Source organism: Gossypium arboreum, chromosome 4 (assembly GCF_025698485.1).
Source record: "Gossypium arboreum isolate Shixiya-1 chromosome 4, ASM2569848v2, whole genome shotgun sequence".
NCBI classification, from domain to species: Eukaryota; Viridiplantae; Streptophyta; class Magnoliopsida; order Malvales; family Malvaceae; genus Gossypium; species Gossypium arboreum.
The window spans coordinates 55637044-55643634 of record NC_069073.1 but is presented as its reverse complement, the minus strand read 5'-3'; the positions used below and the strand labels follow the sequence as shown (position 1 = coordinate 55643634).

The 6591-nt window shown below is 31.7% G+C and overlaps 1 long non-coding RNA gene across 1 annotated transcript; it reads left to right on the top strand.

Moving 5' to 3' along the window:
• The first annotated feature begins 2534 nt into the window (after nt 1-2534).
• Nucleotides 2535-3413, top strand: LOC128291837 (uncharacterized). The gene is made up of 2 exons (XR_008281773.1): nt 2535-2996; nt 3082-3413. It is a non-coding gene; the product is annotated as an uncharacterized LOC128291837 (long non-coding RNA).
• The last annotated feature ends 3178 nt before the right edge of the window (nt 3414-6591 follow it).

The following is a 6591-nucleotide window of genomic DNA, read 5'->3' as shown; positions in this document are numbered from 1 at the left end:
CTTTAATTAAAATAAAATTAAATTACTTCAAACTACATTTATCTCATATTTTAGAATTAAATATTAAGTTTTATTAAAAAAAGTAGATGATAATTTTTTAAATTAGTTTGTAGAGGTATTTGAAGGGAAAATAATAATCTTCTTTTTTGGTATAATTTCTATAACCCAACAAAATATTTTATGTGTAGTAAAAACTAAAACAATTTATTTTTGAAAAAAAGTATATAATTTTCTACATTTAAATCTAGAATCCATAATTTTTTTCTTTTCGAAATTCCTAAAAATGGTTTTAAGAAATATAAATCCAAATTTTAAGAAATATTAAGCACTGCATATTTCACATTATTTTTCCCTTGCTAAAAACATTTCTCTTTTTTTTTTTTCCTTTAAATATTTCAAAAGATTCAAGGTTTTTTTTTTTCTGCTAAAAAGTAAAATATTTTGTAGACTTATTTTCTTCTTTGAGTAGGATGTAAACGTCCGATGATGCCATTGGAATAATTAAAGCATCAACCAAGAATCTGGTTGGGTCAAATTGAATACAGATGAGGCAGTAAAAGTTAGCATTGGTTTGACCCCTTTAGTAGGTCTTGCTAGGGAAGATGATGGGAGATGGCTCTTCAACTAGAGTCATGGTATTGGTAGTTGCAGCATGGAGTAAGTGGAACTTTGGGTGATTTACGATGGTCTCAAGATGTTTGGGAATAAAAAATTTCATCAAGTAGTTGTCTAAAGTGATCGCTTCTCGGTAGTGTGGATTTGTAATGGTCTCTTATAGAGCACTACTGATAGAGCTATGGCAAAACGAATTCAAAAGCTTCATAGCGGGCAATAAATTATTTCATTTCGGCATATTTTTAAGGAGTTGAATAGTCAACTAATACGATGACAGTATACTTGAAAAAAGCCAAATGGGCCATCACCAGTTTCTACAACCTCCAACAACAGTAGTGAGTAGTGGATTTCATAGGGAAAGATGTTGATATTGATAGAGGATAGACTTGATCATGAGCTAGGCCGGATCACCCACCTAAGCTTAAAGGTCCGTCTGAAAAGTGGAAAGATTTGGGTAAAAATATAAGTTTGAAAAATTGGCTTGGACAATAAATAAGGCTTGTTTTCTAAACGGGTCAAGTATTGGGTAAGATTTTTTGGCTTGAGCCCCGTTCAGCCTGAATCTGCTTAAAATTTCTTTTGTTGTTGTTTGTTGCTGTTTAGCTACCATTTTGTTGTTGTTTTCCTGCCAATTTGCTATTATATTACTACTATTTTGTTGTTATTGTTTAGATATTATATAAATTTTATTTTATTGTTAATTTTACTACTATTTTAGAGGCATTTTCTATTTAAGTTACAGCTTTCTTAGTGTTATTTAAGTACAAAGAATTTTTTTTATGTATTTTCAATTTGTTAGGAAACATTTATTTTAATATTTTAGTATATTTGGTGTATTATATTTTTAAATATATTTTATATAAAAAATAAAAAAAATTAATATGAGCGGGTCGAGTTGGGCTTTGGTTTAACATTTTTGTTTGGGTTGAACCCGTGTAAAAATTTTAGGCCAATTTTTTCAAGTTGAGAAGAACCCGAGCCTAAAAAACGGACCTAAAATTTGACATTGACTAGACCCAAACCTAGCCCGACTCATGGTTAAGTCTAAATGAGGATCAACAATATGTAATATGCCTTAGCCTACTTTTCCTACCAAAGAAAATATTTTTTTTCAAGTTTGTGGTGTAATTCTATGGTGTGTGCAGAGGTTTATTTTTAGTGTGAAAAAAAAGGAATTCAATGAAATATTAAACTTCTATATTTGTATTTTTTTAAAATTTTTTATGAGGGAACACTAAGGAGAAAAAGGGCATAATCTGGTTAAGTGGGATGATATTTGCACAGATACAAAACAAGGGGACCTTGGTCTCAAGAAGATCGACTACCTCAATAATGCTTTCTTCATGAAGATTGGTTTTAATATTATCAAGAACCTTGAGCAATTTTAAGTTCAAGTGCTTAGATCTAAATACAAATGGAAGGGTCACCTACCTGCTATTTTATCTGCCAGAAATGTGTCACGATTATGGAAGGGGATAGGTCGCGTTCGGAGTCATATCCAGGATGGTATTATATGGAATTTGGGTATGGCTCATATATGGATTTTTGGAGAGATTATTGGGTTAAAGATTGGGGACCACTTATTAATGTGTGTACTCAATCCGAAAAAGTCCCTACAGAGCATGTTCCTTTTCAAAATATGGTTAAGCTGAGTAGGGAGTGGAATTGGTCTGCGATTAGTTCAGCCTTGCTATCCCAGGTTCTTTTGAGCATTTCTACTTATAATGCTCCATCGGTTTTTGATGTGGATAACTTTATTGGATGGTGGCATGAGAAGAGGTCTACTTTCTCCATCTGTTCTGCTTACTCCACTAATTGCGGAATGGAAATTGCTAAAAGTAGTACATTTGGCATCAAATTTGGCATAATCTGGGACCTCAAAAGGTATGTGTTTTTCTTTGGCTGGCTTTTTTAAACAGGATCCTTAATAATGAGAACTGAGTGAGAAGACTCCTAACCTCTAATGCAAGTTGTAAGATATGTAGAACCCTATTTGTAAGCGTCCATCATGTGCTGCGTATGTGTACTCCAGCTGTAGCAACTTCGCATTCAATGATTAAGGCTGCAAAGAAACACGAGTTTTTCTCTATTGGGTTGGCAAAGTGGTTCTAGATTAATCTCTCTAACCCTCAATATTTTGCTTGTGATCCTACAAACTGGCAATGACCTTTTGGCATCATTTGCAGGCAGCTTAGGATCCTTACTAATGAGAACCGAGTGAGAAGACACCTAACCTCGGATTCAAGTTGTAAGATATGTAGAACCCTATTTGTAAGCGTTCATCACGTGCTGCGTATGTGTACCCCAACTGTAGCAACTTGACATTCAATGATTAAGGCTGTAAAAAGACGCGAGCCTTTCTCTATTGGGTTGGAAAAATGGTTCGAGATTAATCTATCTAACCTTCAATATTTTTCTTGTGATCCTAACAACTGGAAATCACTTTTTGGCATCATTTGTTGGCAGCTTTGGATCAGAAGGAACAATTATGTTTTTAATGCAAATTTTGTGGAAAATGGAAGTGTCTTGGAGAAGAGCTATCGCATGAGGGAGTATTATCTGGCTTCTAATCGTGGGTTGGTTCAGTTGAGGCATACAAGTTATAAAACTTGCAGGTTAGTAAGGCAGATTTCGCTAGATGATGGATGGCTGAAAGTGAACATGAATGTGCTATTTGTAATAGAATTGGGTATGCATCAGCAAGTGGACTAATCCGTGACAAGCATGGGAGATAGATTGCTAGTTTTTCAAGAAATATTGGCTGTTGTTCAATTATCACCACTGAACTTTAGGGTGCATTGGAAGGTCTCTAATTAGCCTTGGATCTTGGGCTTTAACGAGTAATTCTTGAGATGGACAACACTGAAACGATTCAAGTGATTCAAGCAATTGAAGTGGACTAGTTGTAACAACCTGTTTTTCAGTGGTGTCGAAAACAATAGGTTTGGGGCCACAATTTTGATGAGTAAGTCCATAAATATTATTTATTAATATTTGGGTAAAATATAGTATTATATTAAATATTGTTTTGATAATTTTTGTTATTTGAATGAATTGTTAAGTTCAAGTAGTTTGCCCTTAAAGTCAAGTGATTTTGAAAAACGAGGTATCAAGACCTCATTTCTATAAATCAAGCCCATGAATATTTTTATTAAATATTTACGAAGTGATTATATAGATGTATCAAAATTTGGTCTAAAAATTTTATCGTTTGGATAGTTAATTAAAAAAAAAAAGAACCAAATTGTAAATGACGTAAAAATTAATCGGTATTGATTTTCTTTAGCCTAAATGCATGATTAATAAATTATTAAGGATCTTAAAGGCAATTTAACCTTCCTTAATATGAATGGAGGGTTAATGATAAATTATACATTATTTTAAAATTAAAACTAAAATAAAATAATAATAAACATGTTAAAATTATTATGTACATTAAAACCTATTATCATCTTTTTCATTTTTATGTTTTCTTCAATGAAAGAAGAACCAAAACACCATGGATGAATGCTCCAAGGTTCGGCCAAGCTTATGATTATGTATGTAAGTCTTTTTGAAGCTAGTTTTTCATAATTTTTATATTTTTGAGATCGTTGTAATTAAGTCTAGTTAACCCATATCTTTGTTTTCAAAACTGTTATATATTGTTAAAATTACCATTGATGATTTTTGGATGTTCTTGATATTAAATGGTTTAGTTTGAAGCTTGATGTTGAATTAGAACTATTTTGTAAAGTGATTTTGTATAGTTTTTAAGTTCGGTGACTAAATTAAAAATATATTAAATTTGGCATGGTTTTCTTGTGAAATTTTAGATTTAAAGGGTGATTAAGGAATGAAATAAATTAGCAATATGGGTTATGAATTAATTGTGAAATTAAGCTTGTTTCAATTTTAGGGACTAAATTAAATAAAATACAAAAGTTTAGGGTAATTGTGCATTAAATGGAATTTTATAATGCATTTGGGATTGATAATTGAAATAAAAATTACTGCATAGAGATCAAGAATCGGTAGTTAATTGTGGAAAAGAGAAAATTATTGATTAACCCTTAATATTGCCATCGTTGCTGTTTAGCTATGGTAAGTTCATACAGTTTAATTTGGAACAATTTGTAATATTATGTTGATTTTTGAATTGTGGTACATTTAATATATATACATGTATATTGAATTGTTACAAATTGGTACAAGGCAAGAAAGTGGATTGAATTGAAAAGTGTTAAACGGTTGCTTGTTTCGAGCTCGAATGAACATAGGATAGGATACAATTGGCATGCCAATAGGTTATTTTGTGTGCTATACGAGATTGATATGTGATAAGATGATGATATATGACTTGATTTTATACACTGAGTATACCAAAATCTAGCATTTGTTTTGAATTTCCAAGTTATATGTATAGTTATCCTGGCATGTTTTTAGAGGCGGATGTAAAGCCTATGGACTTAGCACTTGGTGCCCAGGCATGTTCTTGGTTGGACTGGCTCGGTTGAGCATTCTGGCGTGTCTCGTGTGGATAACTGCATATCCGTATCTATTTATACCGTTTATCGAGCCAAATTTTTAATGGTTAAATGATTTATTGATGATATGTGACTGATATTTGGTTATGATTTCTTGTGAAAGACTTGTACACGTGTTCATCGTTTTTGATATTATATTATGACTTGATAATGGTTGATATTAAATAAATGAGGTGATTAGATGACTCGTATTTACGAAACTCACTTGTTGCATGGTTGTGATTGACAGGGTTAATTTTAGCTATTGATTTTGTTTATTATTGGTGCGGGAAGTTATAACGTTTCAACCTGTGAACTTACTAAGCTCGTAAAAGCTTACTCATGTTATTTTCCTATTTTCTTGTAGATCTCATTTTATGAAATCGACCAATCGGATCAAGTTGAATATCACACTATCCAACTATCTTTGGTAGACTTTGAAAATGTTTCCTATGGGATATGTGGCATGTAATAGGAGTATCTTGTAATTTGTATATAATTGTTCATTATAAGTGACATATTTTGTACTTGCTTATGAGTTGAATGTTTGTCGCCAATAATGTGGTTAATCATATCTTGATTTAGAGATTTGAATGTGATATTGAAATTGATACGTGGTTGATTTAGCTTGATGGGATGAAATGGATATATATGTGTTATATTGTGATAGGGAATACATGGATAGGTAAATCGTGGTTGGAGTTTAATTTGGATGGTATAAAATGATTTGTGCCTTGTAACAGTCTGGTTTTGACCCTAGTCAGAATAGTGGTTTTGGGACCACAAATCCGAGTCTGAAAAATATTTTATATATTATTTTCTGTGTCTATGATATGAGAATTTGCATCTGTGAAATTTCTGTAATTTAATTTGTCTATTTCTGTGCTTAATTATGAAAAAGGATTAAATCGCGAAAAGTGTAAAACTTGAGTGCTAGATGATAAAACACCTATTTGGCTTGGCTTTTAAAGTAAAGGTCCTTGCATGTCAATTGTACCATTTTTTTTAAATGGTGGACAATTATGGGCATTAGTGGATGGAAATGTATGTTTTATTAACAAGGGCAAAATGGGAAAATGGTTAATAATGCTAATTAAAAATGAAAACAAAACAAAGATAGCCTTATTCTCATGCATGTTAACCGAAAATCAGCAAATGAAAGAAAGGTTTGAAGCTTTTGTATATTTGGCACTTTGATTGATAAATTAAGGTATGAATTTTCGTCCGTTTTTGATAATTTCTACGTTTCTGTGATCGTTGCTTTGTGTTCTTCAAAGCCCATGTTCAAATTTCTGTTTCTGTTAAAGATTTCATGAAATTCCATTGTTGATATCATGAGTTTTGTGATGTTTTTGGATGAATTATGAAGGCTTGTTAGATGGGTTATATGTTTTATTCTTGAATTTTTGATGAAATGAGCTAATTGGGCTAATTTGTGAAAATAAGGTTTTGAAGGACTAATTTGTGAATT